The sequence below is a fragment of the Periplaneta americana genome, chromosome 5 (assembly GCF_040183065.1).
Source record: "Periplaneta americana isolate PAMFEO1 chromosome 5, P.americana_PAMFEO1_priV1, whole genome shotgun sequence".
In the NCBI taxonomy this organism is placed as follows: Eukaryota; Metazoa; Arthropoda; class Insecta; order Blattodea; family Blattidae; genus Periplaneta; species Periplaneta americana.
In genome coordinates this window covers 169,436,842-169,452,464 of record NC_091121.1, presented here as the reverse complement: position 1 = coordinate 169,452,464, position 15,623 = coordinate 169,436,842, and the positions used below count along the sequence as shown (strand labels likewise).

Genomic DNA, 15,623 nt, shown 5'->3' with positions numbered 1-15,623 from the left:
GGAATGTAAGTATTGTTATTATTATTATTATTATTATTATTATTATTATTATTATTATTATTATTATTATTGCCATTATATTGATATGAGACCTTGAATAATTATAATTTTTCCTAGGGCCTCGCAAATCCTACCACCGCCACTGACGCGATGTCCCCGTGGACGAGGTCTACATCGTTTTGTCATCATAACAACTTTTATATAGTAGTATTGAATAAATCCAATTACTACCGCGTAACGATGTTACTTACAGTTCATTTTTGGTTAAATTTATCTGTAATGTATTGAATTTATCTAATCTCTTGTAATTTGGCCTCTGCCCATAAGCACGCACTGACGCTTTCCAGTTCGTGTCACTCCAAAGCAAGATAAACTTTCATTCCTGTAGCTTTCAACGGCATTGTAGGATGCTTCAATGGAAAGTAAGAGGATTAAAACAGATTAGAATGGAACAGGCTGGAATAAACCATTTATTCATGTGTGTGATGAAGTTAATATATTACGTAAAGCATGGAGTACCTTTCTGTACAGCTTGGATATTCATTAGTTGTGTCTGCAAAGGTAAGCACTATGGGAAAAAATATACAAAACCAGAATGAAATAAATATAAATCAAGAAGCCAAACAAACTGTCCGGATAACTGAAGTATATATTGTGGAGAAATTAATATCTACACCAAGAAGCTAAAGTAAGGATATATAAAATCATAAAATGCAATAAAACCAAGTTCAGATATCTCGACGACAAAGCAATTAATGAAAACGATTCAAATGAAAACTTTAAGGAAAATAGTGGGCGTGACGAACTTCTATCGTACCTAGAGCCAGAATATCAGATAATGAAAAATACAGGAGATAAGGAAATGGATCTCAAGAAGAAGGGACAAATGAAAAAAAAAATATATATATATATATATATATGTATTTACTAACACTACAATTGGGTATACAGCCGGTGGCAGTGATATATAATATACAATAATTACAATTACATGAAATAAAATAAAATAAACCTAAATGAAATAAAATAAAGTAAACGTAAATCTATAAATAGTAGATGCAATAAACCTTGGACTATAATTGAAAACTATTCTATAATAACGCCTACGATAAGAAAAGTAAATCTAACTTATAAGTACTTCTATTTCACCCAACTATTACCAATTTAAATAATTACATATCAGCTTAATTAATTACATACCAACTTAATTACATATCATCTTAATTAATTACATATCACTTTAATTTATTTACATATCAACTAAATTACATATCATCTTAATTAATTACATATCAACTTAATAATTACATATCAACTTAATTAATTATATATCAATTCAATTAAGTACATGACACAACTTAAATAATTACACTGCACCTCCAATTACATTTTCAGTCTAATCTTCTCAACCTTTCCTTAAATGTATTGATTTTAAGAGGACCACCCTGAAAGATTGCCGTAGGTAAGCTGTTCCAGTCTACTATTGTGCGGTTAACAAAATAAAATTTTGCCACGTCCGTTCTTTGTTTTCTACATTTAAATTTCCTAATATGATCAGCCCTTCTTAAGTATGATGGTGTTGCTAATCTTGCATTGATATCGGTCCATGCTTTGTGTCCCATTTGTTTTGACATATTTTGCTGCCTTGCTTTGGACCTTTTCTATTGAATCGATTTGGTTTTGTCTGTACGGTTCCCAACCTACTGCTCCATATTCCATAATTGGGCGAACAAGGGTTTTGTACGCTAATTCTTTTGACTTTCGGTTAGATTTCTTCAGAATACGCATAGAGAAATGTGGTGCTTTCCAGGCTTTCCTTGTGGTATTAGTGACTTGTTCCTCCCAACCCAGTATATATACAGGGTGATTCACGGAGATTTGCAATATTGTAAGATGTGATTTCTGGCATCATTCTGATTTTAAAAAAAATTATATAAATATATGTCATATATTTTTTTAATTGAGTGCATTACGTTCTCTTCGATGTTAAACATAAATTTAAATACAGTATTATGAAGGCTCAAGCATTTAGGCCTAAGTCTTTCAAATACAAAACATCTTATTACAAATTCTGAGGGACTCTTTCCATATCATTCAATATTATTTATATTTTCAAGAAAGATAATTCTGGCAATAAGAAATTTTGGCATTAAGCGAATCCCAAATTCAAAATTGAATATTTTTTAATTAATCGACTTACAAAACACAACTGCTCTAAGTTCAGGATTCTTGTGGTCACCCTCATTGGAGGCCCGATGTTTTAATCAAATCCTTTTCTCTATACTATAAATCACAATAATCAGCATGTTTCTATTTACTATAAATCACAATAATAATAATAATAATAATAATTATTATTATTATTATTATTATTATTATTATTATTATTATTATTATTATTATTATTATTACTTACTTACAAATGGCTTTTAAGGAAACCGGAGGTTCATTGCCTCTCTCGCATAAGCTCGACATCGGTCCCTATACTCAGCAAGATTAATCCAGTCCCTACCATCATATTCCATTTCCTTCAGTCCATTTTAATATTATCTTTCCATCGACGTATTCACCTCCCCAAAGATCTTTCCCCCTCAGGTCTTCCAACTAACACTCTATGTGCATTTCTGGATTCACTCATACGTGCTACATACCCTGCCCATCTCAAACGTCTGGATTTGATGTCCCTAATTATGTCAGGTGAAGAATACAATGCGTGTAGTTCTACGTTGTGTAACTTTCTCCGTTCTCCTGTAACTTCATCGCTCTTAGCCCCAAACATTTCCTAAGCACCTTATTCTCCAATACAATTAACCTCTGTTCCTCTCTCAAAGTGAGAGTCCAAGTTTCACACCCATACAGAACAACCGTTAATATAAGAGAAAAAGACCTTTGGGGATGTTGAGACGTAGCTGGGAGGATAATATTATACTGAATTTGTGGGAGGTGGCATATAATGCTAGGGACTGGATTAATCTTCCTCAGGATAGGGACCGATGGCGGGCATATGTGGTTCTCTGAAAGCCATTTGTAAGTAAGACCTATATCCACAAACTTTTTAATTGGCAAATTTGAGATTATTGAGGTTTCATGAAAATATTATTACACATTTCTTAGTATAATTTTTATATAATTATATTCAATCATCGTCATCATCACCATTAATCACAACACAACTTTCAGAAATATTTCGTTTTCAGCAGTTTTTGTTTTGTCTGAAATAATATTCCGTATTCTTCGTGGTCGATCAATCGAACATAATAGTCCTATGCAGTCAGAAGCGACTGAACAATTTAATATTCTGAATAAAAGTCATTTTGTGAAATTAATCTTATGATATATAATAATAGGCCTAATATACAATAATGGGAGATGCACTATCACCTTTACTTTTTAACTTCTCTTTAGAATATGCCATTAGGAAAGTTCAGGATAACAGGCAGGGTTTGGAATTGAACGGGTTACATTAGCTTCTTGTCTATGCGCATGAAGTGAATATGCTAGGAGAAAATACACAAACGATTAGGGAAAACACGGGAATTTTACTTGAAGCAAGTAGAGCGATCGATTTGGAAGTAAATCCCGAAAAGACAAAGTATATAATTATGTCTCGTGACCAGAATATTGTACGAAATGGATATATAAAAATTGGAGATTTATCCTTTTAAAAGATTGAAAAATTCAAATATCTTGGAGCAACAGTAACAAATATAAATGACACTCAGGAGGAAATTAAACGCAGAATAAATATGGGAAATGCGTGTTATTATTCGGTTGAGAAGCTTTTATCATCCAGTCTGCTGTCAAAAAAATCTGAAAGTTAGAATTTATAAAACAGTTATATTACCGGTTCTTCTGTATGGTTGTGAAACTTGGACTCTCACTCTGAGAAAGGAAAATAGGTTAAGGGTGTTTGAGAATAACTTGCTTAGGAAAATATTTGGGGCTAAGCGGGATGAAGTTACAGGAGAATGGAGAAAGTTACACAACGCAGAACTGCACGCATTGTATTCTTCACCTGACATAATTAGGAACATTAAATCCAGACGTTTGAGATGGGCAGAGCATGTAGCACGTATGGGCATATAGAGTGTTAGTTGGCAGACCAGAGGGAAAAAGACCTTTAGGGAGGCCGAGACGTAGATGGGAAGATAATATTAAAATGGATTTGAGGGAGGTGGGATATGATGATATAGACTGGATTAATCCTGCACAGGATAGGGACCGATGGCGGTCTTATGTGAGGGCGGCAATGAACCTTCGGGTTCCTTAAAAGCCATTTATATATATATATATATATATATATATATATATATATATATATATATATAAAATAGACTTGTCAATTCAGCATGTGATAAAGCTATTAGGTTAAAATCCCCTCGTTTCACTGTTGCCTAAACGTGACAACAGCGCTTCCTCATTTCCGAGTTAGGGATGCAATTAAATTTTGCACTGTTTATGTTGTTGTCGATTGTTGGCGGTGAGCAATAACAAAGACAGACTGCTCACGTTTGACAAGCCGAATGTTAACCTAATGAATGGGATGATAATACATGGAAATGAACATTACTGAACAAAGGAACTGTGGACAAGATATTTCGTTCATTGGTACCACTGCTGAGAGCTGGCGTAGCTTTTATTGCAACATACAAAAACTGTCTCTTTGCAGGTTTATGATTTTATGGATGTATCGAACAGAGATCCTATACAGTAATTGGAACACTACTTGTACGATTGAACTTGTAATATGTAGAGATTCTATTATAAGTTGCTTTTTGTTAATGTAATACTGAGTAGAGGTTCAAATTATATTTTTATTGAACGTACAATAATCTTTCAAGAAGAAAAGAAACTAAAAGCGCAATATCACTTTCATTGACCCTGAAAAAGTAAGGAAGTATCAAGAGTGGAATAAAGTCGATAGACGAAAGTTTATTTTATGGATGTATATAAGTTATATATAAGTGTACATGCGCGACATCTTGCGGTTCTCCTCTGAATGACTACATCAAATCCTCAACCGTATGCTGGCGACATCTTCGGTATTGATCCACCGGAATCCGTCCTGTATGCAGTTCTATGTACAGCCATCTGTTGAGGAAAGAGGGAATTAATACAGTTCCGTGGAACATTGTGCCATCTGAGGAAGTTCTCCAGAAGTACGTCGACAATTGTAATCATTTATTTTTTTTTCTCTCTGTTTAATTCCTTATTTTACATTAAACTATGAAATAAGAATGTAGGTATATAGTTTCCCAACTAGATTACTTTATCGTAGAATGCCACTGGGATCGTGTTCACAATATTGCTTAGTACCTGCAAATTTTATATGCAAATTTATTTATAGTAAATAATTTTATCGACAGTACTTACTTACTTACGGTCTTTTAAGGAACCCGGAGGTTCATTGCCGCCCTCACATAAGCCCGCCATCGGTCCCTATCCTGAGCAAGATTAATCCAGTCTCTATCATCATATCCCACTTCCCTCAAATCCATTTTAATATTATCCCCCCATCTACGTCTCGGCCTCCCCAAAGGTCTTTTCCCCTCTGGCCTCCCAACGAACACTCTATATGCATTTCTGGATTCGCCCCCATACGTGCTACATGCCCTGCCCATCTCAAACGTCTGGATTTAATGTTCCTAATTATGTCAGGTGAAGGATACAATGCGGGCAGTTCTGCGTTGTGTAACTTTCTCCATTCTCCCGTAACTTATCCCTTTTAGCCCCAAATATTTTCCTAAGAACCTTATTCTCAAAAACCCTCAATCTCTGTTCCTCTCTCAAAGTGAGAGTCCAAGTTTCACAGCCATACAGAACAACCGGTAATATAACTGTTTTATAAATTCTAACTTTCAGATTTTATTTGACAGCAGACTAGATGACAAAAGCTTCTCAACCGAATAATAACAGGCATTTCCCATATTTATTCTGCGTTTAATTTCCTCCTGAGTGTCATTTATATTTGTTACTGTTGCTTCAAGTTATCGACAGTAAAAAATTAGAGGTTTTGATTTATCTAGAGAAAGTCAAAGCTCGAGTGGAATTTAATTTTACACGTTTAGGAGAAAGTGTAATTCAGCCGTTCAGAGCAAAAGTGGTGTAAGTCAAAAATTGGGTAATGAGGTTTAAATTAAACATTCTGTAAAATACATCGCAAAGTAACAATTAATATGTCCTTCTTGCTATCCACTGACTACCAATAGTTTAAGTAAATTGAACATTAATTGCTTCTTTGCGCTGTATTTTACAGAATGTTTACTTTAATCCTCATTACCCATTTTTGACTTACACCACTTCTGCTCTGAACGGCTCAAACATTTAAAAGAAATAAAAATACTAAAAAAACAATTGTTTGTATGCATCTGAAGTCTGACTAGTGTAATATGTAGCTAATCGGCGATGTATGCAGTAGAGGAGGAAAGGAACTGGCCACCCTACCCCATTATCTCCTGGCCTAATTGCCTTATAAGTGGTGTCTTCTTGATATCACTTGTGAGGTTCAGATCTGTCTTTGGGTAGTTGACTAAACAAGAATATAATAAAATATTAATTGACTTACTAAAATTCTAATTCACTTATGTTAGCTTCACCACAATGTTTGAATGGAGCCGCCATTTTCGTTGAATATCTATTCTGTAAACAAATGACGATCGCAAAGCATATTTTGTAGTACCGTAAAGAATTTGCAGTTTGAAATGTTGGTAAGCAAAGGAATAAATACTAGGGAAATGATAAGATTGCAGCGATAAACGCCCATGATTGGTTGAAGCACGTCCTTTCATAGGCCCTACCGTTTTATTAGTCAAAAGTAGTATAACGTAGTAAAAGTGTAATAACCTAGAAAGGTAGGCCTATGCTGATATTGTGCTCTTTAATAGAAAAAGGAGCATCTTCAGCGGACCTCAGGAAAAAGAACTGAGAAAAAGAGCAGTGAAGTGCTTTGTGTGGAGTGTGGCATTGTATGGATTAGAAACATGGACATTACGACGAAGTGAAGAGAAGCGAATAAAAGCATTTGAAATGTGGATATGGAGAAGATTGGAGCGTGTGAAATGGACAGAGTAAGAAATGTAGCTGTGTTGTAAAGAGTGGGTGAAGAAAGAATGATGCTGAAACTGATCAGGAAGAGAAAAAGGAATTGGCTTGGTCACTAGCTCAGAAGAAAATGCCTACTGAAGGATGCACTGGAAGGAATAGTGAATGGGAGAAGAGATCGGGGCAGAAGAAGGTATTAAATGATAGAAGACATTAAGATGATATGGATCATATGCGGAGACTAAGAGAAAGGTAGAAAATAGGAAAGATTGGAGAATGCTGGTTATACAGTGAAAGACCGACCGTTGGGCAGAATACTATGTATGTACTGTATGTATGTATGTATGTATGTATGTATGTATGTATGTATGTATGTATGTATGTATGTATGTATTTTTTTAACCTTGTTTACAAGCATGTTCCATTACAAAAATGCAATACTACATGCTAATAGACTACACATTACAATATTGCTAATTCTTCCGAATACAATGTATACACATTATTGCTAGCCTATTCTACTTTCCCTAAATATACTATTTACAACATGTTAACATCTATGCTACTTGGAATTGTGGTTTTCTGTTAACGTACACAGTGACGTATATATTATGCAAATCTAGTCTTTCAGGTAAAGCTCCCTGTAAAGCAGATTTGAATAATTTCAAGGGAAAAATTGTTCCGGGGCCGGGTATCGATCCCGGGACCTCTGGTTGAACGTACCAGCGCTCTACCAACTGAGCTACCCGGGAACTCCACCCGACACCGTCTCAACTTTTCCCTTTATATCCACACAACTCGCGTGGGCTGACGAAACGCCAGAGACCCCATCGAGTGCACACAATCTCTGTGTGACTTGGAATTGTGGTTTTCTGTTAACGAACACAGTGACGTATATGTTATGCAAATCTATGCTACTGTTGAAACTTTTAAATACTTTGTACAACACTATTTTAGTACCTATTCCTTTTTCTATTTACAGATAAAAAAAATCAATATTATTGCTAATCATTTTAAAAACTCTATTTAAAAATATACAGGGACATCATTTTATTTTTACTTCAATTTTTATTGTACCTGAGTTTTGGAATGTACTTCACTCCCACCCCTTTTACTAAGGAAGTTCCAACTCCACACAGAACCAAGACCGCAGATAGTAAGCAGTACTGAGTTACTGAGTATAGTACGTTCCAGAAATATGTTCGCGTTTTCCAGTGACGAAAGAGCTTTCAATATTGAATCATATTTTCGCACAGGTACTGTCCGTTTGCCTACGTCGCATCCCGATTTCCCCCACCTCCTTCTGCTCGCCCCTCTGTAAAAGCTGGGCTGTCTTAGCTCTTTTCTGAAAACATTAATTTCTCTTAGGAATTGGAAGTTTTCGTAATATTATACAGGTGTTTAATTTAACTTAAATAAAAGGGCCTCGTTAAGTAATTAACTGTCACGTGATTTCCTTCCTTTCTACAATCCTGCGGCATAACCACTTGGACGGACAGTAGATAGCATGTCTGAGTAATTTTATATTTTGGGGTCGGGCAGAAGTGAAGATTGAATTTACAGTACGTAGAGTAAGTACAGAATTATTTCAACATGAGTTACTAGTACGAAGGACGAAACTGGCAATTGGAATTAGAGCAATAGTCTATAGTGCGATAATATGCACAAAAGAACTGAAGCCTGTATCGAAATGTACGGCCACCATTTTCAAAATTGTGTTTAAATATTCATATTATGATTATTTTTCAATTTAACTTCTTTCTCTATATTGTACGCTAATGTGATGTAGATAGTGTAATATACACTGCATAATGAATACGTTCGCATGGATAACTCACTTCGTAAGTAAAAACACTTATTCTTAATACAGTACTGTACTTTGATTAAAGAAAAACCTAATGAAAATTATCAAACTCAAAATCGCGATATTTCCTAGTTTACGTAAATGGATGAACTACTTTTCTTCCTTCCTATACCTAGTAGAATGATTTGTGTTTTACGCCAGTATCATCGAACTCCAGTCTTGGAGGGGGGAGCAAGCGGTGTTTCCGGTTCTCTAAAGGTATAGACAGGTTAATATTAAAAATGTTAGTAAAAATAAAATGATGTCCCTGTACTATTTAACAAATTAACCTACTTTCCCTAAATTTACTATTTACAACCTGTTAACATCTATGCTACTGTTGGATCTTTTAAATACATTATACAACACTATTTTAGAGCCTATTCTGTTTTTCTGTTTACAAATTTTAAAAAAATCTATACTATTGCTAATACTTAAAAAAATCTATGTTTAGAAGAATACTATTTAACAAATTAACCTATTTTCCTTAAATTTACTATTTACAACATGTTAACATCTATGCTACTGTTGAATCTTTTAAATACATTGTACATCACTATTTTAGAGCCTGTTCTGTTTTTCTATTTAGAAATTAAAAAAAAACAATGAATACTACTGTTAATTCTTTTGCAATCTATGTTTAGAAGTATACTATTTAACAAATGTATGTATGTATGTATGTATGTATGTATGTATGTATGTATGTATGTATGTATGTATGTATGTAACCTACTTCACAAATAATTATAATTCTAGAGTTGCGCTCGGGCGCGGGTTCGATTCCCGCTTGGGTTGATTATCTGGTTGGGTTTTTTCCGAGGTTTTTCCCAACCGTAAGGTGAATGTCATGTAATCACTAGCGAATCCTCGGCCTCATGTCGTCAAATATCAGCTCGCTATCACCAATTCCATCGACGCTAAATGACGAAGTATTTGATACAACCTCGTTAGATAAAGTTTCTGTTTCTTATTATTAATCGCTACTATGTTGATTCAAAGTTCTCAGGCATATTTAGAATTCTTTGAACGTTTGATTAATTAAAGCCTTGTAAAATGTTGTACTGTAGTTTATTATTATTTTGGCCGTGCTATTTTTCACCAAAGCATTGATGTTTTTGCTTGCAATGAATTTATTTTTTAATGTTATTTACTTACGAATATGAGAAGAAAAGAATAGGAATTCGCGTGGTTTGCATTATTGTTGGAAAACAGAATTAACGTGCGACTGCAGCAGCAAAATAAATTTGTAAAATAAATGGTGAAGGAATAGCGATGAAAGTATTGTTTCAATGTGATTACAAACGTTTCAGTGAAGGTCACATAAGACTGTCAGAGGAACTTGTGACGAAGCAACCATCTATACTGATGATGGAGCTGCAAACTTAATTGAAAAAAATAACTACTAACAAGCATCAGATAACTGTCAACAACACATCTTGAACTTTCACAATCAGCTGTTTTCTGTCACTTGAGAAATATTCAGTTTACGAGGGACTGGCCTTGACAAGATCGATATAAATATTGTCTAAAACACAAGTGGATTGCGATTTGCCTTCAGCAACTACGAAATTATTTGGGTGACAGATTTTTAAAGAGGAAAATACATGCAATGAAAGGTTGATAGGCCTATTTTTAAGGGGTTCGGAATCACCTATCTCCACAATGTTAAATTTCACCAAGTTCATGACCCATTTTCTCAGAAACATGTAGAAAGATGAAACTTTTACCACATATTACAAGAAGCCTGTTGATGAATTAGACATGAGTACGTTTAGGTATTATAAAAACTTTACAATTTAAAAATTGTTTATTATGAAAATGAATTTTGGAAAGAAGGAAGGAGAGATTTTTTTTACTGTAAAACATAGACATTTCCCTGTGTTAAAAGTGGGAATAATTATGGAGAACACGTAGTAAAAATTTGAGCTTTGTATCTTAGGTAGAAGCTGAGATAATGGGTCATATGTTAAACAAAAGTAAATTTGGAAAATTTCATTGAAAGTTGACAAGAAACATCAATTAACAGGTTCGACGTAAATAAAGAAAAAATATAAAAAAAAAAAGACTTTCCAATTTTCAAAACAGTGAGTGTCATATATAGAGACGAGAATTTCATGCACTATAAAATCTCAAAATATGCATACAAGCACTTTCATTTTTGTTCCAAATTTCTTATTTCACTTCACTTCACTTCACTTCATTTCACTTCACTTCACTTTTTTTTTTCAAATTGGTCTGTGAGGTTCCTGCGCTTGTCAGTCAATATGTTTTTGTAGGCAGAGAATGACCTCTCTACATCGCAAGAAGTTATGGATGCAAATTTGAATGAACCTTCTTCTGTTATTTAGTTTTTTTTCTTTTCCTTCTTCAATCCTGATTCCTGAAGTTAAAATAAGGGACATAAAATTGTAGAAACTGATGTGTCCACTCAAAACCATTAAAACGTTCATTTAAATTGAATATAATTTATATTATATGCATGACTAAGCTAAAATTTGCTTAAATATGCATTATGTATGTTTTTATCCCCAAAAAGGCCAAAACATGTAATTATGCACGGAAAAAGTATACATATTTGGAACCGGAAAGTAATGAAATGGATAAGTATCAGAGGTCTGCATCGGACGTTTTCGCTCGAGCGCCAAGTAGTTCATAGCATAATCCGATAGGTAGCGCACATGCATGATGGGTAAAATTGTCACGAGCGATAAATCCTCGAACGGTATAAGCCGAGCGTTAGACATCCGTTCTTGTTACAGTGATGAACTGTGTAGTAACATCATAGATGTTTATCATTTCAAAACTTAACAGTGTTTAACTAACTTCTTCATAGTACAACTACAAAACTTGCTTTAAAATATAATATAAATATTGTAGGTAAATGTCCCCCCCCCCCCACACACACACACACAGGAGTGATTTTGTTTTTGCCACATCTGATAGATGTTATTGGATGTAAATGTAATTATTATAAACGGAGAACACAATCACGATAATGCAAGAACTGTTTCAAGTTTTCTAGTAATAATAATAATAATAATAATAATAATAATAATAATAATCTCTAATAATTAGTGTAGCCTATTAATCTTTGCGTCTGTAACAGTTGTGCAGCATGATTATTCGTTTTATTATATTTTCTGTGACGTTATCTCTGTACTGATATTGTTATTAATCTACTGCTATATCAATAATATTTTGTAAAACGTTTCTACATTGTCGCAGTATATAGGCGGAACACTATGTATGTACCTATCATATTATATATGTGGTAAATCAAATATTGAATAATTATTAAATAGCAATAATAGCTGTATATCGAAGTTTTTCATACTATTTTATTTATAACTTCATGTTCCTGTTTTGGTACGTTCCATTAAAAGTTTGTCATAAACGCAGAAAATAAAGCCTTACTTTTACCGTGTGAGCAAAACATATGTGTATCTTATCTGTCGCCTTCCATACAAGATAAGACATGTCGGTGAGATGACCTTGTACTGTGCTTCTATTTATTACGGGCGTATCACGACCGATCGTATCTCACTCGAGGGTGCGACATTCGACCGAGTTCAAGCGAGCGATTTAACTCCAATGCAGCACTCTGATAAGTACTAAGTTTCAGCTATGTCCTATGTTCCTATAAAAACATGCATTTGCATAGAATTCTCGTCTCTAGTCATATATCATTGTAATCCCTGAAGTCGGTGGAATGCATTAAGACAATAAAATTAAATTTCAAAATTTCGTCATGTTTGAAATTCCGTACCCCCTTAAGCAATCCAAATAAAAGAGAAGTGAGTACACAATAAACAAAAAGCGAAATCCATGGAACACCTTTTGATGACATGAGGCTAGTTATGTGTTTTGTTAAATTGCAAAGATAAACTTCACTTGGTCCTCTGATTGAGGTTCTGGCTGATATGTACATCTATTATCAGGCAGTACATCTCACTTGACGATATGTGTCAGTGGAAGAAAGAACAATTGTTTGTATGCATCTGAAGTCTGACAAGTGGAATATGTAGCTAATCGGCGATGTATACAATGGAGGGAAAAGGAACTGGCCATCCTACCCCATTACCTCTTGCCTTAGTTCTCTCATAAGTGTTGACTTATTGGTATCACTTGTGAGGTTCAGATCTGCCTTCGGACAGTTGACTAAACAAGAACTTCACTTCGAAATTATTCCATACAGTCTCTATTTAACCGGAAAACAAATTCTTTATTACCATGACAACGCTGTATGTCTAACTCTAAACCATCGATCTCGTCTGACACAAGTCAAGATTACAAGTAAAAAAAATCGAGATTTTACTGCATCCAGCTGGTAGCCCAGACAATGTAAGTTCTGACCAGTCAATGTTCATCGATGACTCATTTTCTGCGTAAGCGGTATTCGTATAATTTAAATAAGGTCAAATATTGCTTTACAAGAACATTTTTGCTTAACGATAAGATCGTCAAATTAAACTAATGGCAAAAAAATTACATCGTCGTTGAAAAAATTGACTTTATTTCCAAAAGTGATGTGTGTTGTTACTTAACTCTTAAATGTTATGCTTATTCTTGTCTGGTATTCACGTTAATTATACAGTGCGTCCCAGTGAACGTTTCCAGTGTGTCTGTCGGCCAACCAGCTGCAGTTACCCATCGCTACGTCGGTGCTTGCACCCAGGAATTCATGGCACTCACCCCGACTGTTGGAGGTGTTGCCCATCTTGTGTGGTGCTTATTTCACAGAATATATGTCATTAAACATATTCAGTCCCTTAACTGCCCATTGTGCAACTCAAACCAAGAAATGGATTCGGAACACCTCAAAATATGTGCTTCAGTGGCTGGCCATGATAATATCTTTGAAAAATATTGGAGTGCAAGAGGTCAAATGACTTTATTATCAAACGCCTGCCATTAGAAAACAACAACATATTCACTAAATTTAGTATTACTTTTTTCTTTGCACGGAACTGGGCAGCCATAAAATTTATGTCAAAAACTTTCCCTTGTTCGGTGGTACTGTTTCTTTTTCCTTAAGTATGTTTTCAAAATGTGTACACGTTCACGCACTGAAAATGTAACCATTTCAAAACACAACACAACTGCACTTATTTTTAGCTGACTTACAGCGTGTCTTTACTGAAGGCAGACTTACGCAGCTAATTTCAGAGGACAGGGTTTCACCAACCATACGATTTCATGCAATGATTTCTGTTTCTCTTTCCCCCATTCTTTCTCTGTTGGTACGTACAGAGAAAAGCTTATACCTGAAGGATAACGTAAAAACTACCCAGGAGTGATGAAATAAGACATTCACCAGATATGCAGATAAAGAGAGACGAACTCGTGAGAATAGTCGAATCGGAATCTTCAGTTAGTCATACAATGTGAAAGTTTTATTTTTAAACTTATTAAATTATAACCTAACTTAATACGTAAATTTTCATCTGGCGAAGATCCGTGAGTTCGCGAATACAAACAGCGGAGGTCTTGCCGCTGGTTGGCCAAGTAAACACCGGGAACTTTCGCTGAGACTGAGTGTATGAGTATCTGGGAAGCCCATCTCTTATGCATTCATATAAAGCCCATTTCGCATGGTGCTTGTGTCGATGCTTGTTTCTTTGCTGGCCAGCAAACTTGGTGCTCTGATGGGTACGCTGATGGATATTATGCTGGTTACTGTTCACACTCTTCTAGCTCTTTTCACAGTTCAAATTGGGAAATCATCTGCTGTTTCATCTGTTGCCAACACTCATGATCAAAAAGAAACTAAACCGTGAGTGGAAAACAACTAACGTCCTACATTAACAAAAGTTAATGTCGTAATAAGGTAATTAAACCGGAAGTGTAAAACAGCTAAAGTCCAATATTTAATTGCTGTTTCTTAGAAACTAAACAATATAGAAAAAAACAGATTTAGTTGGAAAACAACGAACATGGCGAGATGGTTTCAGCGTTGATACTATATCATTACCTTTGGTCCCAGCCTACAAGCCAACACGAAAAACAGCAAGCAACCTAATCTCGAAATCCAGCAAACTAGCCACCAAAGCAGCCACCAGTGAGCATTATCACAACAACATCTATGTACGCTGATGACACCATAATTTACTGCACCAAATCTCATCCAAACGAAGCTATTGCTGCCATTCAGAGACATGTGAGTTTCATTGAACGATGGTTCCTGTGTTACAGAATACAATTTAACCTTGACAAGTGTAAATCCATAATTTTCACAAACTGCACCAAAAAACCTGATAGTAAACTTACATTATATGGTTAATCTCTACAATATGTTGATCAAGCTCAATATCTCGGAGTCATTCTTGACAAACGCTTACTCTGGACACAACACATCAAATCTACTACTGTTAAAGCTCCTGCTCGCACTTTTCAAATTTATTCATTACTACTATCTCCAGTGCTCAGCTTGAAACAGAAGACAAATCTCTATAAACAGTTAATTCTTTCTATTCTGACTTATGCTTCTCCTGCCTGGTTTTATGCACCTCGGACTAACCTCAAGCCACGACGAACAACACAAAACAGAGCTCTCCGGATCATCCATGCCTGCGATTGGTTTACAAGCAATACACAAGTCCATGAAGATCTACAAGTTGACTATCTCCACACTCATCTTCTACAAGCTACAAGACAATTCTACCAGGAACTTTACTTCAGTGACAACCCTTTCAACTCATCATTAGGGAGTTATGATTCTCGGCAGTTCACCAAATTCAGG

The 15,623-nt window shown here is 34.9% G+C and overlaps 1 long non-coding RNA gene across 1 annotated transcript in view; it reads right to left on the bottom strand.

The window, feature by feature from the left end:
* Positions 1–4,864: 4,864 nt before the first annotated feature.
* Positions 4,865–15,623, bottom strand: part of LOC138700551 (uncharacterized) — a 527,830-nt gene continuing 517,071 nt past the window's right edge. Inside the window, exon 3 of the long non-coding RNA XR_011332389.1 lies at positions 4,865–5,091. This is a non-coding gene — a long non-coding RNA (uncharacterized lncRNA). The remainder of the gene's footprint in view (positions 5,092–15,623) is intronic.